This window comes from Gopherus flavomarginatus, chromosome 1 (genome assembly GCF_025201925.1).
Source record: "Gopherus flavomarginatus isolate rGopFla2 chromosome 1, rGopFla2.mat.asm, whole genome shotgun sequence".
Taxonomy (NCBI): Eukaryota; Metazoa; Chordata; order Testudines; family Testudinidae; genus Gopherus; species Gopherus flavomarginatus.
Genome location: NC_066617.1, coordinates 183,215,802 through 183,243,142, shown reverse-complemented (window position 1 = coordinate 183,243,142; position 27,341 = coordinate 183,215,802).

Sequence of the window (27,341 nt, the reverse complement as noted above, 5' to 3'; positions counted from 1 at the left end):
TCTTCCACCATGGTTAACAGTGATAAGAATTGCTTCATTTAAAAAGATGATATGCATTGCCAATACTAGACGGGTATTAAGCGTGATCTGATCTGTTCAGTTCAAGTGAGTCCCCTGGTAACACTAGTGTCAATCCTACAGACTGATGAAAGTGTTATGGGGAGCCAAAGCATTAACACTGAGTTCTCAGCTTATCCTTAGCATCTGTGCTTGAGATGCTTATTCATAGTACAGAGAAATGTGACATTGCTGAGGACTGTTCAATAAACCTTTACACTCATACAGAGATAACAATGGTTAGCAGTGTAAAAAGAACAGGAGTACTTGTGGCACCTTAGAGACTAACAAATTTATTTGAGCATAAGCTTTCATGCGCTACAGCCCACTTTATCAGATGCTTAGAATGGAACATATAGTAAGAAGATATATATACATACAGAGAACATGAAAAGGTGGAAATTGCCCTACCAACTCTAAGAGGCTAATTAATTAAGATGAGCTATTATCATGAGGAAAAAAACAAACTTTTGTGATGATAATCAAGATGTCCCATTCCAGACAGTGGACAAGAAGGTGTGAGGATACTTAACATGGGGAAATAGATTCAATTTGTGTAATGACCCACCCACCTCCCGTCTGTATTCAAGACCAAGTTAATGTATCCAGTTTGTAAATTAATTCTAGTTCAGCAGTTTCTCATTGGAGCCTGTTTTTGAAGCTTTTCTGTTGCAAAATTGCCACCTTTAAGTCTGTTACTGAGTGACCAAAGAGGTTGAAGTGTTCTCCTACTGGTTTTTGAATGTTATGATTCCTGATGTCAGATTTGTGTCCACTTTGCATTTGCTCCAATCGCTCAGACAGAGACAAATACCTACAGGATTTCTATCAAGCATTCTTAAAACTACAATACCCACCTGCTGAAGTGAAAAAAACAGATTGACAGAGCCAGAAGAGTACCTAGAAGTCACCTACTACAGGACAGGCCCAACAAAGAAAGTAATAGAACACCACTAGCCATCACCTTCAGCCCCCAACTAAAACCTCTCCAGCACATCATCAAAGATCTACAACCTATCCTAAAAGACGATTCCTCACTCTCACAGATCTTGGGAGACAGACCAGTCCTCACTTACACACAGCCCTCCAACAAGCAAATACTTACCAGCAACCACACACCACACAACAAAAACACTAACCCAGGAACCTATCCTTGCAACAAAGTCCAGTGCCAATTCTATCCACATATTTATTCAAGTGACACCATCATAGGACCTAATCACATCAGCCACGCCATCAGGAGCTCATTCACCTGCACATCTACCTATCTGATATATGCCATTATGTGCCAGCAATGCCCCTCTGCCATGTACATTGGCCAAACCGAACAGTCTCTACGCAAAAGAGTAAATGGACACAAATCTGACATCAAGAATCATAACATTCAAAAATAACATCTTAGGTGCATCCTGCACATGCAAGAGATGTGCATAGAAACCATTTTACCACCTAAAGATTCCTGTTGCTATCTTGCTTTACCAAAGTGCACTCCTTTAAAACAAGGCAGGTGAGCTCCAGAGACTTGAGAGCAAAGTCTGGCACGAGTCAGAGCCATAGGCATATAATATCTTCCGATATTTCCCATAAAAGCCTTTTTAATAGCCAGTTGCTCAGTGCCTTAAAATATGAGCTGGAAAGGGTGTTCCTTGCAACACGTCAAACTTTAGTGTCATTCCCTTCATGCTACTTCATTTTACCAGACGTGGAACAAAGCACCATGTTAGTTCAATCCTCTCACAATTCTCATCTGCACAGCAGGATAGAGCACTCTTTAGCAAAAAGCTTTTGACAGTGTGGATTGCCTGAACACTACCAAAATGATCAAGATGATGTGTAATAATCCTATCATGGAGATAAATATTGATTCAGTCCTAATGACGTCATGCTGTATGAAGGCATTTTCCAGCAGTAGTCTCTTTCTGCTATGTTTGACTTCTGTGTGGACGGCCACATTCTCAGCTGGTGTAAACTAGAGTAAGCTTAGCTGGCCCAGAGTTTTCAGCCCAGGTAAAATGGAAACTGTAGCATAAATTAACACTTGAGTTTTTTTAAAAGCTGTTTGTATTTATTTTGTGAGATATACATCATTACCCATATTACTACTTCAGTGTAAGTGAAAGTAGAGAGTATTTTTCTGCTTGTATTCTTTGATATCTGGCAGCAATTTATGAGTAGTCAGTTCAAATATTTCCCCTCGATAGTTAGTCAGTGCATAAATATTTGCAAGATCAGGGTCTTAGATGTCAGTCCCTGACTTGCAGGCACACAGATTGAAATACCTAAGAATTCGACCATCCAGACACTTATCCCTTATTAACTTTTTCAAGTGTACAGACCAATTTATTTTAATTGGGATATTTATGTGAGTAAAGTTACTCATGCATGTGGCTATGAGCAATAACAATATAATTAAGACTGAACTCCAATTTGCTTTCCAACAACCTTTTTCAGAATAGTAATGTTCTCAAATTACTTTCCTAGTGACATATTCAATATTCGGAATTTTGACTGGGATAGATAAATAGATAGATAGATATTCCTTCCCTTTCTCTCAAATTATATATTAGAAATCTAATTGTAAAATATGAATAAGAGAAGCAAAGGAACACAAGGAGAAATCTGTGGCCAGCAGAGTTAAGGACAACAAGGACGGGTTTTTTAAAGTATATTAAGAGCAAAAAGAATCCCAACAATGGTATTGGTCCATTAACAGATTGAAGTAGTATAATTATCAACAACAAAGCAGAAAAGGCAGAATTTTTCAATAAATTTCTTTTCTATACTTGGGAAAAACAGATTATGTAGTTATATCATGTCATATGAAATACTTTCCACTCCAACAGTAACTAAAGTTGATGTTAAAGAGCAATTATTAGAAAGTTATACATCTATAAAATCAGCAGATCCAAATAACTTGCAAAGAGTTTTAGAAGAGCTGGCTATGGAGTTCACTGGAACCTTATTGTTGTTTTTCAATGAGGTTTGGAACACTGGGGAAGTTCCAGAAGACTGGAATAAAGCTAATTTTTGCTTTTAAAAGGGTAAATGGAATGATGTGGCCAATTATAAGCCTGTCAATCAGACATCAATCACAAGAAAGATAATGGAGCAGCAGACATGAGACTTTAATGCGGCACTTGATTAATAAAAATTAAAGAAGGGTAAAAATAAATCCTGACAGACTAACTTGCTTTTTTAAATGAGATTATAAGTTTTTGTTTGATAAAGATAATAGTGTTGATGTAATATACTCAGGTTTCAGTAAGGGCTTAACTTGGTACTGCATGACATTTTGATTAAAAACTAGAATGATACAAAATTAACATGGCACACATTAAATAGATTAAAAACTGGCTAGCTGAATAGTTTCAAAATGTAATTGTAAACAGGGAATCATCATTGCACAAGTGTGTTTCCATTGAGGCCTGTAGGGATTGGTTCTTGGCCATACACTATTTAATCAATGACCTGGAAGAAAACAAAAATAACTGATACATTTAGCAAATGACAAAATAATGAAAAGGATTGAGGCAGAGCGGTCTGGATTGACTGGTAACCAGGCACAAGCAAAAAAATATGCCTTCTTATAGGATGAAATGTAAATATATACACATCTAGGAACAAAGAATGCGGGCCATATTTGAAGACTGAGAGATTCTATCCTGAGAAGCAGTGACTCTGAAAAAGATTTGGGATTCACGGTGGATAATCAGCTGAACATGGTCTCCTAGTGCCATGTTGTGTCCAAAAAGCTAATACAATCCTGAGATACATAAACAGGGGAACCTCTAATAGAAGGTAAATTATTTTACTTTTGTATATGGCACTGGTATGACTGCTGCTGGAATAATGTGTCCAGTTTTGGTCTTCACAATTCAAGAAAGAAGTTGAAAAAATGGAGAGGGTTCAGAGAAGAGCCACAAGAAATGATTAAAGTATTAGAAAACCTACTTTATAATGATAGATGCAAGAAGCAGCTATCTAGTTTTACAAAGAGAAGATTAAGGGGTGACTTGGTCACAGTCTATAAATACTTACATGGGGAATAAATATTTGATAACGGGCTCTTCAATCCAGCAGTGAAAGATATAACATGATTCAATGGCTGGAAGTTGAAGTTAGACAAAATCAGAATGGAAATAAGGCATAAATTTGAAACAGTGAGAATAATTAAACATTGGACAATTTACCAAGGGTCATAGTGGATTCTCCATCACTGGCAATTTTTAAGGTAACAGAAGATATTTTTCTAAAAGAAGATTTGCTCTAGGAATTATTTGGGGGAAGTTCTATGGCCTGTGTCATACAAGAGGTCAGACTAGATAATCACAAAAGTCCTTTGTGGTCATGGAATCTATGAAAATTTGGTTTCACTATTCAAATAATTAACCTGCTCCAAATCCTGATTTGATAGTCTCTGATAAGGTTCTTTATCTGGGGGTTTAGATCCAAATGGACAGCTACCTCTTTAGATCTCTCCTTAGGATTTGTTATCTGTTGCATTAATCTGGTGTTCTAACTAAATTGAATATTGATTACAATCCAGTATTGGTCACTTGTTGATTTGCTAAATTGACCCTGATGAGATGATTGTGTATTTTCATTTTTAATTTAATTTGATAGGATAAATAGTAGCTCCATTTTAGTGACATGCTTTCCTGATTTTGTTTAATAATAATAGTAATGATGATGTTTATAACTGATACTGAAACACAGGTCTTTCAAACAACCAAGCTGGGCAAAAATAATGGAGAATTTGAGAGTCTATCATATGGCCCACCTAAAAGCTTAACAAACTTCCCTAGATTAGCCTTTGGTTCTCCCAGTTTGTTCTAAACACCACTGAAGTTTAAATTAACATCCAAGAGACAAGAAACTTCAGGATTTCAGGTTACTTTCCAAATGCTAACTTCAAACACAGTACACAAAAGTGGCATTTTCTATTCATGTTTTGTTCTCAAATGTAGACAACAATACATTAATGTTATTTATACCATTAAAAGCATTAGGTGCTCAACATGGCTTATATAATGCTGGAGTACCCAACTTCAAACGTGCTCCATCCAACATTACATTAACACTAAGGAATTTTAAGTCTCTTGGGTTTTGGAGTTAATAGGACTACAATTAGAGCATAAAGTTGAGCGTGCATTTAAGTATTTACAGGGCCAGGGGCTTAAAAACACACATTATGCTTTTCTTTTCCAAGAGTAATTGCCTATATTATCTGGTAAACAGGAAAATGAAGTAGAATTAAGTTACAAGCTCTGTGAGACTTCATATTTTTCAGACAACAGCACAAATCATCAGAAGTTTCTCATTAACTTTTTATCTTTTGCATCATGGATATACCCTTCATAATGTAAACCCAGAGGTAACATTATTAAATTAGCCAATGTACACCAGCTGACAATCTGGCTTGTTGACCCAAGTGATCCTTGGTATAACACTAAAGACTTTATTGAAATTGGATGAGTTTTAACCATTCCCTTTATGCTTTCCATGTCACATTATTCCCCCATGGTACCCTATTTATTCTCCATAGGGATCCACCTGTGTGGGCCTTTATGCCTTTATGATCAATTTGCATTTGGAAGATTAAAATCCTGTTGGAGGTATCTACAATGCATTTGGACTCCAATGTCATCAATCCCCTCCAAAATATGCAAAAATTGGGGATATACCTTATAGCTTTTAGCATATTTCAGACACCACTTGTCATTTTCCCCACTAGCCTGCTGTATAATGTCTGAGAAGCAGAACACCTATTCCTCAGCTGTCACAGATTTTGAGTTCTATGACATCTAATTCTTCCTTAAAGGCTCAGAAAAGTTATGTTGTTCTGCAAGCTCTAGGTCTAAAAAAATCAGTGCTTCTCCCTTAAAATTAGCCACATTTTCTTACAGAGTGACAGCTTTCCTTACAGTACATCCCAACTAGAGTATAAAATTTTATGTGCTTCTGTTTGCTATCATCTTGCTCACATGTCTGAAAAGTGCAAAGTTACATACTGAACTCCTTTATTAGCATTCACACTATTTTTACCATTGCAATATAAGAGCTGTATTTAAGACTCCATGAACAATATGGAATGAGTAAGCTTCAAAATAACTATTAGTTATTCTGCTTTAAAGTAGTTAAAATGAGAAAAACAAACCATATTTTATGTCATACCTTTTTTTTTCTTGAATGTCATAACAGATTTCATAGACAGAGGTATGAATGTTGTATTCCCAAGCAGTCATATTCACCTATCCCTAGCACTTTGTGGGAGTTTCATTATCACTCTTAATCTGGCTGATTCATGTTTCTGTGTTACATATTGCTTGTTTTATTATGGCCAACCAAATGTAGTGTGCAGCAACTGTGTAATAATAAACCATTTCATAAAATGCTATAAAGAAAAGAAGTGCATGAATCACAACATGGAGAAGACATACCAGTTCTCAGAGATACACTAAAATTGTTGTGTTAGTGGGGTCAATAGGACACTTGTTTAAATTGTGACATAAATCTTTCTAGTACAACAAGCTGAGAATATTAAAAATAAAGGTAAAGTATGGGAAAAATACAATTATTAGAAACAGAAGAGGCAGGCAGATAAATAAGAGGCAGAAAGGGAAAATTACAATTTGAAGAAGTTTAAGATACTGACTAGAATGTTAGGGGACAAGTGTTTCCAGTCTGGTGTCTTATAAGAAGAATGGAAGAAGGGGATTGAAAAGCAGGTTTATATGACAAACACAAAACAGTTATTTTAACCATCAGTGGTAAACTCAAGATGAGAAAAAACAAGGAAAGAAGAAGAAAGCATAAAATGTAATATATGTCTACTAAAGTAATTTACAAAACACATGTGAACATCTTTACTGTTCTGACAGTTAGTTCCGATTACTTTAACAACTGATCTTTCATTTCACCCAGTCATGTGTTACCAGGGCCCTTTAAAATCCCAGATTTCTAGATATCTGCTCAGTTATAGCTTTTTATTGTAAGTAAATTTTGGTATTTGTGAAGGGGACCAGTGTGACAACCTTGAAAAATAAAATCCCCTCTAGATCCACAGAAGAGATACAGGCAACAGCAGTCTGAGCATCCCCAACTTTGTGCCTTAAATGAGTTGCTAGCATGGGACTACATTTAAAAAGGTGCATGAACAGCTCATACCCATTCAGTCTTTTATACATGGATGCCAGGAAAAAACAAACTCAGTGGCTTTTTTTGTGATGTGGACACTTATCCATCTCAGGCATTGGCACTCTCACTGAAGGACTGTCTGGATATGTGGACTCTTTACTCAGACCCTAGGCCACCAGCACTCCCAGCTATCTCCGTGACACCACTGATTTCCTGAGGAAACTACAGTGCATGGCTGATCTTCCAGAAAACACCATCCTAGCCACCATGGATGTGGAGGCTCTCTACACGAACATCCCACACACAGATGGAATACAAGCTGTCAGGAACAGTATCCCTGATGATGCCACAGCACAACTGGCTGCTGAGCTCTGTGTCTTTATCCTCACACACAACTATTTCAAATTTGATGACAATATATATCTCCAGATCAGTGGCACCACTATGGGCACCCGCATGGCCCCACAATATGCCAATATTTTTATGACCGACCTGGAACAACGCTTCCTCAGCTCTCGTCCACTCACACCACTTCTCTACCTATGCTACATTGATGACATCTTCATCATCTGGACCCATGGGAAGGAGACTCTGGAAAAATTCCACCAAGATTTCAACAGCTTCCACCCCGCCATCAACCTCAGCCTCGACCAATCTACACAGGAGGTCCACTTCCTAGACACCACGGTGCAAATAAGTGATGGTCACATTACTGCCACCCTATACCGAAAACCTACCGACCGCTATGCCTACCTTCATGCCTCCAGCTTCCATCCCAGGCACATCACATGATCCATTGTCTACAGCCAAGCACTGAGGTACAACCGCATCTGCTCTGACCCCTCAGACAGAGACCAACACCTACAAAATCTCCACCAAGCATTCTCAAAACTACAATACCCGCACGAGGAAATAAGGAAACAGATCAACAGAGCCAGATGTGTACCCAGAAGCCTCCTACTGCAAGACAAACCCAAGAAAGAAACCAACAGGACTCCACTGGCCATCACATATAGTCCCCAGCTAAAACCTCTCCAATGCATCATCAGGGATCTACAACCCATCCTGGACAATGATTCCACACTTTCACAGGCCTTGGGTGGCAGGCCAGTCCTCGCCCACAGGCAACCTGCCAACCTGAAACATATTCTCACCAGTAACTGCACACCGCACCATAGGAACTCTAGCTCAGGAACCAATCCATGCAACAAACCTTGATGCCAACTCTGCCCACATATCTACACCAGTGACACCGTCACAGGACCTAACCAGATCAGCCACTCCATCCCCGGTTCATTCACCTGCACGTCCACCAATGTAATATACGCCATCATATGCCAGCAATGCCCTCTGCTATGTACATCGGCCAAACTGGACAGTCTCTGCGGAAAAGGATAAATGGACACAAATCAGATATTAGGAATGGCAATATACAAAAACCTGTAGGAGAACACTTCAACCTCCCTGGCCACACTATAGCAGACCTTAAGGTGGCCATCCTGCAGCAAAGAAACTTCAGGACCAGACTTCAAAGAGAAACTGCTGAGCTTCAGTTCATCTGCAAATTTGACACCATCAGCTCAGGATTAAACAAAGACTGTGAATGGCTTGCCAATTACAAAACCAGTTTCTCCTCCCTTGGTTTTCACACCTCAACTGCTAGAACAGGGCCTCATCCTCCCTGATTGAACTACCTCATTATCTCTAGCTTGCCTGCATATATATACCTGCCCCTGGAAATTTCCACTACATGCATCTGACGAAGTGGGTACTCACCCACGAAAGCTCATGCTCCAAAACATCTGTTAGTCTATACGGTGCCACAGGATTCTTTGCTGCTTTTACTTATCCACTAGATGCTGAAACCACCAACTTATTATAAATAAGCACCGCATAGCCTTGACATTGTAATGACTTTCAGTCTCTATCAACTTAGGTGGAATTGGGACCAATGACTTAGAGAGGAAGAGTTTGTATTCCATTCCCAGTCCCTTTGGTCTCAAATCCTTCAACACCACTACCTTTTTAAACTTTGTGAATACAATCAAGAATAGCAACAAACTGCCTGTTCCGACATTTCAGCAACATTCACTAACCTGAAAAAATTGCACATTTGGGGAATTATAAATATCCCATTAAAGGAATTGTAAATCACGAGTAGTCAGTTTGACTATCTAGTGTCAGTGTTCATTGCCAATTACCCTGACCAGTGGTTGGTCTTCATTTTGTTTGAATACCAACAGATGTTGTGGTTCTCATTCTGTAATTCTACTTAGTTTCATAATCAGTTCTTTACCGGCCCTGCCAAAGACAGCTGAGCCTCAGCCCACACTCTCTCAGCCATTAATAAAAGGTCTTTCTGCTCCCTGTCCTGTAGGAAGCTTGCCAGTGTAGACTCAGGAGTCTCCAATTTCTAGAGTTTGTACACACCTTTCTTGGCCTAGGCAGGGATCCACAGTGACAGAGGACTTCCTCCTTTTCCCGACCCCACCAAACATCTTCCCCTCACATCCCCAGCTCCCTATGCCCTAAACTCATCAAGGTCATGCATATAGGCAAAGGGGACCTGATTCCTGTCCACAGAAGTGCCACAACTATAGTGAGAAAACACAGATTCAGAGCCTCCTGACTTGTTGACCATGCTGCCACTCACTCACTGCATGTTTAACTGTGTACAAATCTACAAAGAGCTTCTTAATGAGGTCTACTTATTTAATAAGAGTTTTATTGTTGTAGTGTCCAAATCTCACAAATCAGGGAATCATTGTGCAAGGTGCTATACAAACACATAGGAAGATGGAGGTGGATTATGGTTTTGTGGGGCCCTGGGCCAGAGTGAGTGGGGGCCCCTCCTTACACCTTCCTCCTGCAAGCCACCCTGTCCCGACCTTGCTCCCTGGCAGGAACTCTAGGCGGGAGCATAAAGAGAGCAAGCCCCCAGGTCCCAACCCTGCTCTCTGGCAGGAGCACTGGGTGGGCAGAAAGAGCAGGCTCACGGTGCATGGGTGCCCATTTCTCTGGGCCCCCCCAATTGGCTGGTGCTCCTTGGCACAGGCCCTGTTGGCCAGATGGCTAATCCACCACTGTAGGAAGACCTCAGAAATACAAATCTCCACTTCTCTCCTTCCTACACAGGAACACTAGTAGCTGAAAAGGGGCATCACCCCCAACTTGGATCTCAGCAGCTTATGACAATTGTCTCTACTCTCCTGGGAGAAAATGAGATATCACAGGCTCAAAGAACAACAATACAAAAATGTGAGTCAGTTGTCATTTCTTCAGAATGTGGTACCTGTCCCTTCCTGGCTATATCACTAAGCAAGTTATATAATAGAGAGCCTCTGAAAAAGCTATGAAGTAGTATGTCCTGGCTTCTCTGAGCCTATGTAGAGAACACCTTGAGGTTACTTATGAACTAGTTCCCTGTGTGGCAGAGCAATGAACTACGACCAAGCCACAGAAGGCTTTGTGTGAAGGAAAAATAAAATAATATGTTTATATTAAGTAACGTTAAAGTTACAAGTTAACATGGCTGCCCCAGGGTGGCTGGCACTAGTAACTTAAGCAGGTCCAGCTGCCCTATGCCACAACTGATGCTCCCAGTTGGGCCAATTAAGAAGGTGGGGCTGCACCTGGGGCTAGCAAGAGTCAGGGAGCATACCAGTGAGCTGAAACAGACAGAGACAGAGTATTATGTATGCATGCACACATGAGTGAGTGAGCTCAGAAATTGCAGGAAGCAGGAGCATCAGGTCTGCCAGAGTGCCCTCTCAGGGGAGGCAGGGAGAGCCTAAAATATGAAGGATGAGATGAGGAATTTGTTTGTTTCAGTTTGGGCAATAAACCTTCATAAAGGAGATTGAGGGCATAGCAGTGAGTCCTTAGCAAGCTAGGGAGAAGCCCTGCCATGTGACTATGGCAGAGCCAAACATTACCAGTTAAAGCTAACACTAACTGTCACACTGTTATAAAAAAGGCACAATATAAAGTGAGAGTTAAGGACAAAAGGTTAACTGTTGGCTACATAAAAAACATGGCACAATTTGTTTGCCTGATTTTCCAAGCTCTTTCTTAAAGCAGGACGATAGACATACGGTTTAGAGAGACTTAAAGCTCCTGGCAGAATAGACTGCTAGGTTTAAGTTTTCTTAAAGTTTTGCATATACCTCCTCTGTTTGGAAACCAGAGATTTTTATTTTAGGAACTGATAATTATGGGGAATTTGAGAGAAGTTATCATTTAAAGTTGTACATGAATACGGTTAAAAGTAATGCTAGAGTGAAGGGATTCCTTTTTCTTTCAGTGATTAAACTACTTATATCAGGTGTTGGCAACCTCTGGCACGCAGCTCGCCAGGGTAAGCACCTTGGTGAGCCGAGCCAGTTTGTTTACCGGCCGCATCAGCAGGTTCTCCCGATCGCGGCTCTCAATGGCCATGGTTTGCTGTTCCAGGACAATGGGGGCTGCAGGAAGCGCCACGGGCCAAGGCATGTGCTGGCCGCAGCTTCTCACTGCCCCCATTGGCCTGGGACAGTGAACTGCAGCCAGTGGGACCCGCAATCAGCCGAAGCTGCCGATGCAGCAGGTAAACAAACTGGCCTGGCCTGGCCCGTCAGGGTGCTTACCTTGGTGAGCTGCATGCCAGAGGTTGCCAGCCCCTGGCTTATACTATTTTAAATGACTTGTTGCTTAGCAGATGGAAAAAGGAGGCATATGTATGCATGAATACATGACAATTGCATGGTATAGTGAATTTAGGGTATAATAGGCCTCAAATATTCATTCTTCAGCAGCCTGAAGTCCTCAATAGGGGGGAAAGGTACAACACACCCTTGATTTAGTCTTAAGATCCTATAGTAGTTTAATGGTCTGCATTGCATTGTGGGAGATGTGGTCCTCCAGGGAGCTTATAGGACGGAATGGGGGCCTGAGTTACAACTCTAGTAAGGCAATGTGCTTGGGAAATACAGTTTAATTATGTTTAACTGATTCAAAACTAAGTGGTTTAGCTTGATTCAGCTAAGCAATATATTGATTTGGGTCAGATCCTATACACGATATTTCTTTTTGATTTTCCACAAGTAAAAAAAGATGTAAAAAGAGCTTGTCTACAAAATTGAAGTTCTCTCATGGAAAATTTTGATTTTTGCAAAAATCATTGTGATGGAAAAGGCCCAACAATCTCTAGTGGAGATATAGCTCTAGAGGAAATTCTCTCTCCCCCTCTCATCCATACATCCAGTGCTTAGGGAGCACTATCTTCAGCAGTGGGGCTGATTCATGTACAGAGGAACTGGAGAGGAGCAGCAGCCTTCTTCACCCCCTCCCCCAGTATACCCCATATAGCAACAAATACAAATTGATTCAATAGTAATTCTATAACTACTATAAAAATCCTTCATGTCTCCAAAATATTCTAGAAGTAGAGAGAGACAGGAACAGCAGCAGGGAATCAGATGCTAACACAATTAAATAAAAATAGATTATATATTTTTTTCCAAATAGCAAGTTCCACTTTCAATTTTCCACACATTTACGTTCACATTCTGCATCTGGGTGAAATTTCATTCTCCCTTCCCCACAACCATTGCTGCAAACTAGTAGTTTGCAGCACAGCTTAGTTTCAACACTGTCAAATGTGATTAAAAGAAACTGAATTTGCTGTCTTTACAACAAAACAGTTAGCTGAGGCAAGTCAATACTGGTGCAGTGCACTCAGGTGAAACTTGCAAACTGGACATAAGTTTACCAATATGTCATTGATTAAGAAAGGATTCCTTTTTGGGGGGAGAAAGACATTGTTGCATAGTATCAAAGATTACAGATTCTTCTTCTCTCTGATGAGCAGACTGTGAAAAGACCAACAGCTGTTGACAAGAACAAAAGGACTTGCAGTAGGTGGTGCCACCTGTGCCTGTCTTATTCCAGCCTGAACAATCTGCCATTCGAGTGTGGAGATGGGTGGAGAAAGCAACAGTGACTCAGAGTCGGGGGAGTGAGAATAGTTGTCACAGCTCAAGCAAGAGTCTTTTTTAGAGAGGCACATAATTATAGTTTTTTCTAGAAAAAGAACCAGTTAGAAAAAGAAATACATAATACAAATGCTCTAATGAACACTATAAGAATTGGGTACCACTATATCCACATACATTGCTAAGCTTCACTTCACTGTTTGCTCATCGCTCATTCAACTTGCTTCTCAATAAGTTAACCTAAATATTCTGCCTCACTTAAGCATTTATTGCCCAACTCCAGAATATCCAGATGCTTAATTCTGAAAATTAGGGTTGATATCAAATACCTGTATAGAGCAGGCATTTACAGAGCACTAAAGTGATGTTTACCTAAAAAGGAGTACAGCCCACGTATTCTTCCACCTCATTCATTTCCTTATGAACACACTTAAGGAATTCCATGCATCTATGGGATAATCTCTGTAATCATGGGATATAGATTGCAACTAGCATGCATCCTTGAGCATCTCACTCTGCCCACTAATCCATCCGTCAAAACTACTTATAGCATACAAAAACTCTCAGCTGCTTGGAAGTTACTATTTAAAAAAAATAAAAATAAAAAATAAAAAATAAATAAAAAAGCCTGCCACAAATATTTCCCTCTTTCCTCACAAGTGTGGAATTCTTCCCAGATTTCAATAGTCTGAGTTGGAGGTTGGCTAGTATTCAGCCCTAGTCCAGGGACATGCTTTAAAGATTCAATATCTACATTTCATGGTTAACACTGGGTGATTTATACTATTACCTGCTCTAGACTGAAGAAAAAGATCTTCTAACATGCCTTCAGGAAAATGTCCAAACATGATGATCTGCCACAGATGGCTCATAGACCAAACTAACTTCTAGAACATCTGAATGGAAAGCACTGATCATTTAAAAAAAAAAATCCACCTTTGCTTCTTAGCCATAATCACACTAAACAGCACTCTCTGTAAACTATTCATTCAGGCCTGACTGCTCCAGTCAATATTATCTGATAGAACAGCCCTCTTAAGATGCCTGGTGAAGTAATCATTTATTCAGAACAAATTAATAGGACTGAGATGTCTTACCAGTCAGTAAGAATTAGTGTTTTTAACCATACTGCTATGTTACCTCCAAGCACTTGAACATTCTGAGAGAAAAGGTCATTTATTTGTTGGTCTGCCTGCAACATCCAGGTTCCTTTGGTGCAATGAGCATGATGGTCCAGTCTGGATTAAGGGGGGTGCAGTCCAAGCCAATAAGGGGTTGCGTCACTGCCTGACCTGTAATGCCTCAGAGTGCTGCTGTAGCTCCCAATCTGGGCCTCTCACAACTAACCTACCAGTATCAGCATGCTAGTCACATCCCAAGTGTCCGTGTATTACTACAGCCCTGCTCCAGCAGCTCTGACCCCAGAAGCCTGTCAGCAACACTCCAATCACACACTGGCTTCCACCAACCTTGGTTACAACTAGCAAGGTGACTTCAAATACACTCCCAGTCTCCAATTTCCCCAAACCCATGTGCTCTGTAATATCCAGCCCTCTCCTGGACAGTTCAGAGAAATATGGTTTTCTATCCCTCTGTATGATTTCTGTCTAAGTGTGGCTTTCATTGTCTCTGATTCTACCACACTTAATTTACATGGAAGAAAGGTAGATAGCTGTGACATTAACCCCTGTTTAGGCTGATTGTACTGCCTAATAGCAGTGGGTACTCCTAATAACTTGCATTGTGTTAATACATACATTTTGCAATTATATTAATTGTTATCATTAGCTTTCAGAGAAGACCTCACCTCTATACAATGTTATAACAGAGTAATATTGTATGCAATCAAGCAATAAGCAACTGAATCAACTGAGATGTTCAGCCCTGTCTTTATAGGCCAATAAACCTTCGAAAATGATTCTTCTGAAAAGTAAAACCCAGATTAACCTTTTTTCTCTTGCTAGACACCATGCTTCTTTCTCCCCCACTTGTTAGTCTGAGGTTTGCCTTCATCCCCTTGTTAGTCTGATGGGCCTGTTTACAGGATATATAAATACATTGTCATTGTCTTTCAAAGTACTTTGGAAGTAACTCGCAGATGGGCAAATGACATTCCTTTGTCTAGTTTACACACACTTTAGCCAAAATTCTAGCATAGTCCATAACTTGTATGTATGTAATAGGTATCACAGTACAAGAGTATTAATGATCAATAAGCTATTAGTTTTCAAATTATACTTCATAAGTTACATTTTGCACAAAGATTATTCTAATAGTGTGTAGGCTGTGAATACATAGGTGCTTAATGTCACAGATAAGTATAGGTGGCAGATTACAATTGTAGTAGTCAGATTAGGGAGGAATTTTTGAAGAGTGTTATGTAGAAAAATACTGGATAGAAGCAGCTATGGAAAGAGAATAGTGACAAAATAAAACAGGGGAAAAGAAAAATTCAAATGAATGTGGTTATACAGACATGATATTGAAGAATCACTAACTCTACCTTACATTTACATACAACTGTCATCCTGAAGCACTATGCAAACTGACTCCAGGAAGGCAGCTCCTCAAGACTTCATGAAGCCCCACTGACTTCAAGGTCAAAGTTCTGTTTGTAGGAATGTGGCCTAATCCTGAAAGTATTTAATATATGAGTAGTCTCAATTAGTTCAGCAGACTTTCTTAAGTGAGGAAGGACTAGTTACATAAGTAGGTGTTTGAAGGATTAGGGCATGGTACTGATCTGCCCAGTGCCACGCAACTCACATGACAGTCATGCATTTTTCTTTGGAGTCACACGTTCACACCTAACACCTGTAACATCATGCACTGCTGCAGGGAGAGCTGGTCAACAAGGAAAATATGGTGTATTTTCACGGGATGGAGTGGGAGGGAGAGGAATGACTGTTCCTCCCCAGATTCAGCATGTCCATCCTGTTTGCCTCCTGCATAGAAAAGAGTGCAAACAACAGTAGCTTCTCCATTAGCCCTTTCAGTCACAGGGCAGCCTGAGCTGAGGCAACATGGAACTTTAACCCCCAGAAGTACTGCTGGGTCAGGCATCCCCTAGTCTTTCCACTGCCCCCCTTTTTTAGTACGCCAGAGTACTCCTACCTACTAGCCATAATCTTCTGGTGCAGCAGCTCCTGCCCAGCCCGTCATCTATTTCCAGGACTCAGCTTTGAAGCCTTCTGAGAGTCCTGGTGGTTTTGATCCATCCTGCCCCCTCAGCCTTCAAACTGTAACTGACTTGTCCTTTGCCTATTTTCTCTCTTCAGAGGAGGGTTACAAAATGGGCCATCCCAGATATCCTATTTTTGTATCTCAAAAGGTAGCCACAGTAGTGGGGAGGAGCAGAAAGGAGTCTGAGTCCCTCCAACTTTCTCTACTGCCTAGAGGGCAGCTGAGCCATTCCACCCTCTCAAACTCTCCCTTCTGCCTTGGAGAAGGGGTTTGAGTCTCTACCCATAGCCCTCACTGCTCTTCCATGCTGGATGGGAGAGGAGTGAAGATCACAGTATCATCCCCCAAAGTTTGCACTCCCACCCCAGCTGATAGACTCCCAGAACTCAAGAAAGCAACAAGTATAAGGGCTGCTGCAGAGCCCCAGAAAGTGTAGGGGATAGGACAACTGCCTTTTTGGGGAAGAGAGCATTTCAACACAGTTTTGGAGAGGACCACTGAGTCCCCATTTGAACTCTTTGTTGACTCTCTGTAGCTCCCACTTGGGTTTGCCTGGCCACAAGCCTATGTCAGGGTGGAGTGGGGTGTTAGCTCCTGCAAGGATTATTATGTGAGGGGTTATGCAGCTACATTTATGACTCTTCTTGCTGGTGATAGAAAATCACTATCTCCCCCACATGGTCCCCCTGAGCAGTGGGATTAAGTCACATCTACACAATACCTACTCACGCTGACAAAGAGATTAGTGTCTAGCTTTCACTGGTGAGAAAATAGCATGAAGCTTCACAATAACAGGTCTGTTGTCCTGTATATAAACAGGGACCTTTATTGAACAAGGTTGTGAAGCATGCTTTTCACCAGCAATAAATCCACAAATTTTTTTCTAAGGTGAAATTTAGGGATATATACAAATATTAATATGTGTAATATTTGAATAATGTACATAAATGCCAGATGGGACTGCATAAAACTTAGCAGCTATGTACATTGCAATCATGGTAGTCATCTATCAAGGCACAGCAACACAACACAACACAACACATTAGAATACAGAACAGTGTATTCTGCTGAAAATGCAGGGGGAGGGCAACAGGAATTAGTTTGGGATAAAAGCAGGACAACTGGGCTAATACTTACAATTATTATGAGTAACTGTAATACTAACTGTAATAGACCTAGCTCTTGTAAATCATTAAATAGTGTCTTTAATTTATTAAACGTTTCTATTCTAGGATCTAGAAATAGTCAGAACCTCAATGCTATAACTCTTCCAAAAGGATGAGCCTCCAACAGTGCTTACCTCATGCTGGGACTTTGGTCTATTAAGACTGACTGAATGACTGATGCCTACTGAATAACCAGTGCCTCTTCCCACAGAACCAAGATTTTATTGGAAAATCTCCCATCCAAATAATGAGCAGGTCTTTTGAGATCACAGTGAGGTGGTGTGAAAAAAGACAAACTAAAACCAAACAACATACATACATACATATATACACTAGTTTTTAAAATGAGGAGAAAAGGGGTACACAAAAAAAATTCAGCCAAAAACATGTGAAAGATGCAGAATACAGTTCAAGAAGGAAAAAAAAGTTCTATAGAAAGGACGGACAAGAAGGTACAAAAAAAAAAAAAAGAAAGGAAAGTGCAAAATAAGGGTAAAGATAGTCAAACTTATAAAAGATAGACAAGAACAAAATAGAGGTGACAGTATACCTCTAACAAGCGGATCTAATGAAATTTAATATATTTTTGTAATAATTTAAAATGTTACATTAGATGCAAGTTAAATTTGTTAAATACAAGAGAAAGCTACAGATTGTGTTAAAAATATGTCAGCCAAGCTTCATGGGAGAAAAAAAATTTCTATAAATTAATATAATTTTGAAGGGGGGGAGGGCACTTGGTGCCGGCACCCTCCAATCTTAAAGTCTTCTAACTAGTGTGTACAAAGACACAGGAGGACCAGGCAATAGTAGAAGAACTATTTTCATTGTTTAGGGCCAGCTTCTGATTACCTTACTCCTGTTCATCAGCATTTTACTGCCCTGAAATCAATAGAACTTCTCAAGAGTAAGATGCCACTCAATGTGATAAAAGAGTGGCAAAATCAGGTCCTTAATTAATTAAACACTAGCCTGTATAAAACAAAAAAATAAAAACCTAGCATTTCCACAGTCGGGAGTATAGAAAATGAAGGAGGGAAATAATGGAATTGCAGAACAACCTTGCATTTGTTATAATCCATTTTTTTTCAAAATGGATACAAATACCTGTTTGGCAAGACTGGCTGTCATCAAATATGCCTAAAAGTAAGGATTTATGCACTGGAAGCCTCAGTGTAAACATTTTGCAGCTATGAGAATGAATATGAATCACCACCAAGCCAATTTTAAACTGAAGAGTATTTGTTTATTTGAGACCTGTGGCCTTTTTGCAAATCCTAGATTTTAGTTGGCTTCTGTGTGTATTCCCTTTCATGTAACTGAAACCATTTAAAAGTCTCTAGAACACAGAGTTTACCCAGTGTTACACATTTATGCATTTTGAACAACTAAATTATAAACTAGGCTGGTAGCTTTTATAAAGGTGGTGGGACACTTCCCATTATAAGACTCTGTTTTCAATACCCTATCACTTTGTTAAATTTTAACAATTCAGACTGAAGTTTTCCATTCCAGGTGTCTGCCTACAGCTAATCTATTTATTTTCTTTTTGTGCGAGGAGGGCAGAATATCAGCCAACAGAGTTTAGCTGTTTCAGGGGTGCTGGAACTAGGAGTGCTAGCAGTGTGGCAGCAGCCCCTGGCTTGAATTACTAATAACAACCAAATACATGGTTTCCACTTTCAGCACCACCACTTTAAAAATTGTTCCAGCACTCCTGAGCTGTTTCCAAGAACGAGACTAGTGAGAAAAACAAAACTAACAAACAAACAAATTTTGCTTAGGATAAATGCAGGACACCATTTCTTAGAGACGTTCTAGCACTGCTATGATTTGCAGTAGGGTCATTAAAATTTGGTGGGGGCTGGCCTTTGTGTCAGAGATATGCATTTTGCCATCACAATGGAAATCTACCCAAATTTCATCAAATTATAAGACTTTGGAGGGCGGGGGGATATTTCATTTCACATACACTAGAGGTGTGCAGCTAAAAAAAACCTTCTGATGATTCCATCCACACTGAGCATGATCCAGTCCAGGGCTGAGCAGGACGTCACCTCCAGTTATAGCTCTGGGCTTCTGCAGGCCACGTCTAGTCTGGGCCCAAGTAAGTAATCTGACAGCAGGCAATAAAGCTGGGTAGAGAAGAATAATTACATTTTGTGAAGGATTTCAAGATTTTGAAATATGGTTTTGTTCTGATTCAGAATGAAAATTATTTTTTTCAAAATTCTCCATGAAGTGGATTCACCCTTCTCCACCCAGGAGTACTGGGGACCCCTAGCTGCGGGATAGTTTTCCCAGCAGGCTACCATTGGACTGTGGACCCCAGAAGACCCGGAAGCCTCAACTCTGAGGCAGTCCATCTGTCCAGCTGCTCCAACACCAGGGACCCTGGAAGACCAGGGACTTGGGAGCCTGGGCTGCTGCGGAGCTGTGAGCTAGGCTCTGATCTTCACATCAACCTACAGGATGGCTGATGAGGAACTGGACCAGGCAGTTTTTTTTAAATGGAATTTAGCATGGTATGCAGCACTCCTTCTGAATCCTGCCTGGATTACATCAGAACTTTGCCAAAATCAACACGATGCTGTGCAACATTTTATTTACAAGATTTGGCAGATTCCAATCTGGATCATAATGCATATGCACAAAGGGGAGGGTCTAAATTTGCAGACAACCTTAATCTCATTCTTTGCCCAGGATTGTTTTGATTGTGTAATATGAATATAAAGAAAAACATGGGAACTGGAAAAGGGGATATTTAATGGCTTTATCAAATTATTGTCCTCTGAACAATGGAGGGAAGAGGGCAGTAGGAATGATATTCTTTAAAGTGGCATCTTACATTGTGAAGCAGATTTTAATGGCAAAATTCACTTCTGTGCAGAGGACCATCACAAGGTGTTTGCACAACTCATGTGCCAATTAAGCTTCAACAATCAGGACAGAAGGAATGTATGGATACAGGGTTAGTCCTCTGCAGAGGGGTGAATTTCACCCTGAATGTATAAACCAAGATCAGTGGGCAACGTCATCCTCATCCCACATTGCTGCCCATCTGATCAGAAATACTGCTCCATTGGTCAGAGAGGGAAAACAGACTAGGATCAGACCCTTCTCCCTCAGATCCCATGGAATCTATTATGCAGGGTTCAGAGAGGACCCAACCATTTGGAAGAGGCATAGTTTGGGGCAATCTCTGATTCTAACTCACAATAACTCTTGGAAAAATTGCCATGCTAATTAAACGTGAGGTTGTAAGGTTTATCTCACAGTTTCCTCTTCAGATGAGTGTGAAGGAGAGGCCTTGAGACCATCCCCAAAGGAATGGCGTCTGAACACATCTCGAGTGGATGTCTTCAGATTTATCACATTTCTTCTGGATTTCAGGACATCTGTAGTAGTGGAAGTCGATGCCTGCTGCTCTGTGCTCATTTCATTGTCCTGTAAACCATGCTACACCATTGGACAATGTTTCTGAAACTCCACAAGATACAGCTTATGGAGTTTTCCTTATAACTTTGCTCATCCTGCAGGTTTATCCACAGAAGAGGATAATCATGCTCCATTTGTCAGATTTTTTTGCTCTTATCACATGGAGCTGTGTAATGATTATTTCTCAGCTATAGATTGCTATTTTATAAATTTTTGAAGGTGATGGTTGCTGTATGTTGAACATCTCTTTCATCTGTTTCCACAAGCTGCCATATTTATTCTGAAGCTCTTTCATACTAAAAGAGGGTGTGTTTTTTAATGTAAAATAATACTGCTGGATATTTAGCAGAGGCTGTTTAAAATGAATAATTAATTGGCAGGATGCTTCTCAAATTACTTTTAGTACCTGCTTGCATATTCTCATGCAGCATTCTAACTATGAAAGAGTAGCTGCAGTACGCATTCATACCTGGAAATTATAAAAACCTTTGCAAAATGCACTGAAATCCATAAGAGTGAATATGCAAGATACTTTCTCCATCTTGCCTGAAATTTTAGCTTTTGTATTTGGATCACAGTGTAATCTTCACCATTTCTTTATTTTTATCAGAGCAAAGTTAGAAGAGTTGCCGTGGTGTGCTATGTAACTTATGTCTGCATTTTTGTGTGCTATGTAACTTATGTCTGCATGGTGTCTGGCATAATCTGTACATTAAGAGCTCAATCTGGCCCCTGTAAACTTCCACTGAATTCAGAAAGTGCAGAATTAGGCTTAAGACAATAAGAAAATAAGAACGGCCATACCGGGTCAGACCAAAGGTCCATCTAGCCCAGAATCTGTCTACCGACAGTGGCCAACGCCAGGTGCCCCAGAAGGAGTGAACCTAACAGGCAATGATCAAGTGATCTCTCTCCTGCCATCCATCTCCATCCTCTGACAAACAGAGGCTAGGGAAACCATTCCTTACCCATCCTGGCTAATAGCCATTTATGGACTTCACCACCATGAATTTATCCAGTTCTCTTTTAAACTCTGTTATAGTCCTAGCCTTCACAGCCTCCTCAGGAATTCCACAAGTTGACTGTGCACTGTATGAAGAAGAACTTCCTTTTATTTATTTTAAACCTGCTGCCTACTAATTTCATTTGGTGACCCCTAGTTCTTGTATTATGGGAATAAGTAAATAATTTTTTCTTATCCACTTTCTCCACACCACTCATGATTTTATATACCTCTATCATATCCCCCCTTAGTCTCCTCTTTTCCAAGCTGAAGAGGCCTAGCCTCTTTAATCTTTCTTCATATGGGACCCTCTCCAAACCCCTAATCATTTTAGTTGCCCTTTTCTGAACCTTTTCTGGTGCCAGTATATCTTTTTTGAGGTGAGGAGACCACATCTGTACACAGTATTTGAGATGTGGGCGTACCATGGATTTATATAAGGGCAATAATATATTCTCAGTCTTATTCTCTATCCCCTTTTCAATGATTCCTAACATCCTGTTTGCTTTTTTGACTGCCTTTGCACACTGCGTGGACATCTCCAGAGAACTGTCCACGATGACTCCAAGATCTTTTTCCTGATTAGTTGTAGCTAAATTAGCCCCCATCATATTGTATGTATAGTTGGGTTATTTTTTCCAATGTGCATTACTTTGCATTTATCCACATTAAATTTCATTTGCCATTTTGTTGCCCAGTCACTTAGTTTTATGAGATCTTTTTGAACTTCTTCACGGTCTGCTTTGGTCTTAACTATCTTGAGCAGTTTAGTATCATCTGAAAACTTTTCCACCTCACTGTTTACCCCTTCTTCCCGATCATTTATAAATAAATTGAATAGGACGGGTCCTAGGACTGACCCTTGGGGAACACCACTAGTTACCCCTCTCCATTCTGAGAATTTACCATTAATTCCTACCCTTTGTTCCCTGTCTTTTAACCAGTTCTCAGTCCATGAAAGGACCTTCCCTTTTATCCCATGACAGCTTAATTTACATAACAGCCCTTGGTGAGGGATCTTGTCAAAGGCTTTCTGGAAATCTAAGTATATTATGTCCACTGGATCTCCCCTGTCCACATGTGTGTTGACCCCTTCAAAGAACTCTAATAAATTAGGAAGACATGATTTCCCTTTACAGAAACCATATTTACTATTGCTCTACAGTTTATGTTTTTCTATGTGTCTGACAATTTTATTCTTAACTATTGTTTAGACTAATTTGCCTAGTACCGACGTTAGACTTACCGGTCTGTAATTGCCAAGATGACCTCTAGAGCCCTTTTTAAATATTGGCATTACATTAGCTAACTTTCAGTCATTTGGTATCGAAGCCAATTTAAAGGACAGGTTACAAATCTTAGTTAATAGTTCCGCAACTTCACATTTGAGTTCTTTCAAAACTCTTGGATGAATGCCATCTGGTCTCAGTGACTTCTTAATGTTGAGTTTATCAATTAATTCCAAAACCTCCTCTAGTGACACCTCAATCTGTGACAGTTCCTCAGATTTGTCACCTACAAAAGCCGGCTCTGGTTTGGGAATCTCCCTAAGATCCTCAGCCGTGAAGACTGAAGAAAAGAATCCATTTAGTTTCTCCGCAATGACTTTATCATCTTTAAGTGGTCCTTTCATATCTCGATCATCAAGGGACCCCACTGGTTGTTTATCAGGCTTCCTGCTTCTGATGTACTTAAAAAACATTTTGTTATTACCTTTGGAGGTTTTGGCTAGCCGTTCTTCAAACTCCTCTTTGGCTCTTCTTATTATACTCTTGCACTTAATTTGGCAGTGCTTATGCTCCTTTCTATTTGCCTCACTAGGATTTGACTTCCACTTTTTAAAGGAAATCTTTTTATCTCCCACTGCTTCTTTTACATGGTTGTTAAGCCATGGTGGCTCTTTTTTAGTTCTTTTACTGTGTTTCTTAATTTGGGGTATACATTGAAGTTGGGCCTCTATTATGGTGTCTTTAAAAAGCGCCCATGCAGCTTGCAGGGATTTCACTTTAGTCACTGTACCTTCTAACTTTTAACTAACCCCCTCATTTTTGCGTAGTTCCCCCTTTTGAAATTAAATGCCACAGTGTTGGGCTGTTGAGATGTTCTTCCCACCACAGGGATGTTGAATGTTATTGTATTATGGTCACTATTTGCAAGCGGTCCTGCTATAGTTACCTCTTGGACCAGCTCCCGCGCTCCACTCAGGATTAAATCTAGAGTTGCCTCTCCCCTTGTGGGTTCCCATACCAGCTGCTCCATGAAGCAGTCATTTAAAGTATCGAGAAATTTTGTCTCTGCATTTCATCCTGAAGTGAAATGTTCCCAGTCAATATGGGGATAATTGAAATCCCTATTATTGGGCTCTTAATTTTGATAGCCTCTCTAATTTCCCTTAGCATTTCATCATCACTAGTACTGTCCTGTCAGGTGGTCGATAATAGATCCCTAATGTTATATTTTTCTTAGAACATGAAATTTCTATCCATAGAAATTCTATGGAATATGTGGATTCGCTTAAGATTTTCACTTTATTTGAATCTACATTTTCTTTCACATATAGTGCCACTCCTCCCCCTGCACGACCTGTTCTGTCCTTCCGATATATCTTGTACCCTGGAAGGATTGTGTCCCATTGATTGCTCTCAGTCCACCAGGTTTCTGTGATGCTTATTATATCAATATCCTCCTTCATCACAAGGCACTCTAGTCTAGTTATTATTTAGACTTCTAGCATTTGTGTACAAGCACTTTAAAAACTTGTCCCTGTTTATTTGTCTGCCCTTTTATGATGTGCCAGATTCTTTTTTATGTGACTGTTTATCATCTGATCTGGTCCTTACATTATCCTCTTCCATCCTCTGCTCCTAACTATAACCTGGAGATTCTATGTCATTAGACTCTCCCCTAAGAGAAGTTTGTGTTCAATCCACATGCTCCTCTGCAGCAGTCAGCTTTCCCCTTCATATGTAGTACTGGAATGTGTGGTTTGTCTTCCCATAATTATATATAAACTTGGAAAATAATCCGACCAGGTCACTTCTCAAAATATTGGCTGGATTCTTTTTTACTCATTTAATAATTGATATATAATGAACACTCATGGGCCATACTTCATATGTAAATTGTGCATCCTCTGAGAATGGGCACATAATAATTATTTGGTGGCTTGGTTGAAGGGCTTCCAGGAAATGAAAGACTTAAATGTTACAGTCCTGGGGGGAAAAAATGTATGGCTTTCACATTATACATGTGTATATAATATTGTAGCATCAAGTCAGTATTGTGTCCATGCATCCTCAGGTGCAGATCATTCACCCCAGCATGGAAATGAAATTTCAAAGCATCAAAAGTGCCATTGCATCATCTGGAAACATTCCAAAAGAAAAACTAGAGTGGAAAAATGACTAAGTTAAAATGGTTCAAACAAAAATAAAAAGGAAAGTCATGTGGAGGAAAGGGAAAAAAATAGATGCGGTGAAGAGAAGAAGAAAACAGAGGGAAGGAGATAGTGAGAAGAAAAAATGAGGTGGAAAATAAAAGGAAAGGGAAAAAAGGATTCATTTTGCTATGCTCTAATTTCTTAGTTCGTTCCACAGAGGACAGTGAAATTGTAAGAAGACATTCTTTCCATTTCCCATGAAGTGGGGGTCTCCTGTAGACTTCATGAATATGTACAGGTTTCTGAAGGACCAGAAATCTTTGTTATCAAATGAAGCATCCATTTAACTGCACATGAAGGAAGCTGCATTTCTTCTAATCCAACAAATTGACTTTGACATTTTCAATTTATGTTTGTGGCAGCAGATCAGGAAGCATGGGTGAGATTTTCAAAAGCACCTAAGTCATTTAGGAACAGACGTACCCCTAGGTAAAGCTTCCAAACCTGCCTAAGGCCCAGATTTCTAAAGCTACTTAGGTACCTAAACCTGCAGAAAGGCACAGAGTAGAATTTTCAAAGGTGTCTAGGGCAGATTTGTAAAGGTGTTTTAGCACCTAATTCAGACTAAGACCCCTGAACACCTTTACCAATCTGCCGAGCCCCCCTGCCCCGCCATTGATGCTTAAATCCCATTTTCAAAAGTGACTTGGGCTCATAGCAATTTAAGTACAGCAACTGTGGTCAGCTCCTGCACAGAAAGGGGAGGGGGGAAAGCTCATTGTGCCGTCCTCTCTTTTGCATCTGATCAGATTGCTGGCTGCAATCTGGCCCATAGCTTTGGTATTGACTGCACAGCACAGTACTTAAGTACATGAGCAGGATTCTTAGATAAAGTAAGTCCACAATAATTTGGACTAATTGTTGGAGTAATTTGAGCAGTAACACTTTACACCAGCAGATGTTCTGCTCCATATATATCCTATCAAGAATGCACTTTCATTTCATAGCAGAAAGACTTTAATCAAGCTCAATCTCACCTTCCATTCTGAACAAGTCCCAAAGACTGGCATTGTTTTAAAGCCCCAAAAAGACAAAGGGTCAAATTCATTTATAGTATAATGCCACTTATGTAAGACATGTATTTGTTCTGATGTGTTCTGTCCTATCGGATAAAATTTTGTACGGAATTAGCTATGCTTTCTTCATGTTCCCAAAGAAAATAAATGCTCAGGGAGCAGGGGGTAGATTGTTTCCACATGGAAAATTCTATTGAATCCTTTTTAAAATTACGGATTCAAAAAGAGTAATGATTGAAACCTTCTCAATTATAGTACTCCTGTATGTTGTTGCCCAGTGTGATAATGGTATTTTCTGCCTTATGAGGACTCAGATTTAGAGAATAGGCTTAAATAAAGGGGAGAGAAAAGAACCAACCATTTACAGTCTGTCAATCTCACAGAATTAATTTCATGATAGTAAAGGCAAGGATTGCCACACAGAAAGCAGGAAGTACTTATTCTGTCTTAGAAATTATACTTCTTTTCTCAGCAGTAATTACAAATGTCTTCAGAAAGGCTTTGTGTGTTCTGGGCCAACAGATAGAGGAGTTTGATTGTCTTCACAAAGCAGGACGGTCTTGCTGTGCTGGCCTGGCTCCCTGTCAAAGCTCTATACAAGGTATGGTTCAATGGAGTTAACGCTGGTAGTGCTTCAGTGCAATCATCTGAATAAACATTGCGGGGAAATCTGCTAAGAGCAGGGTCATTGTTTCAGGGGGAACAAACCTATCTCCTCACTGGCATGCTACTAAATGTATTTTTAAACTGTTCCTGCTTAGTTCTCCTTTCCTTTTAAGGATATGAAGGGAAGTACAGTGGAGCTTCCTCTGACAAAAAAGGGGGTGGGGCTGGGAGTTGCATTTGGGAAGTAAATACTAAGCATTTGGAGCATTCATCAGGAAGCAAATATCAGGTAAGTAGACTATGAAAGTGAGCCATGGCACCACC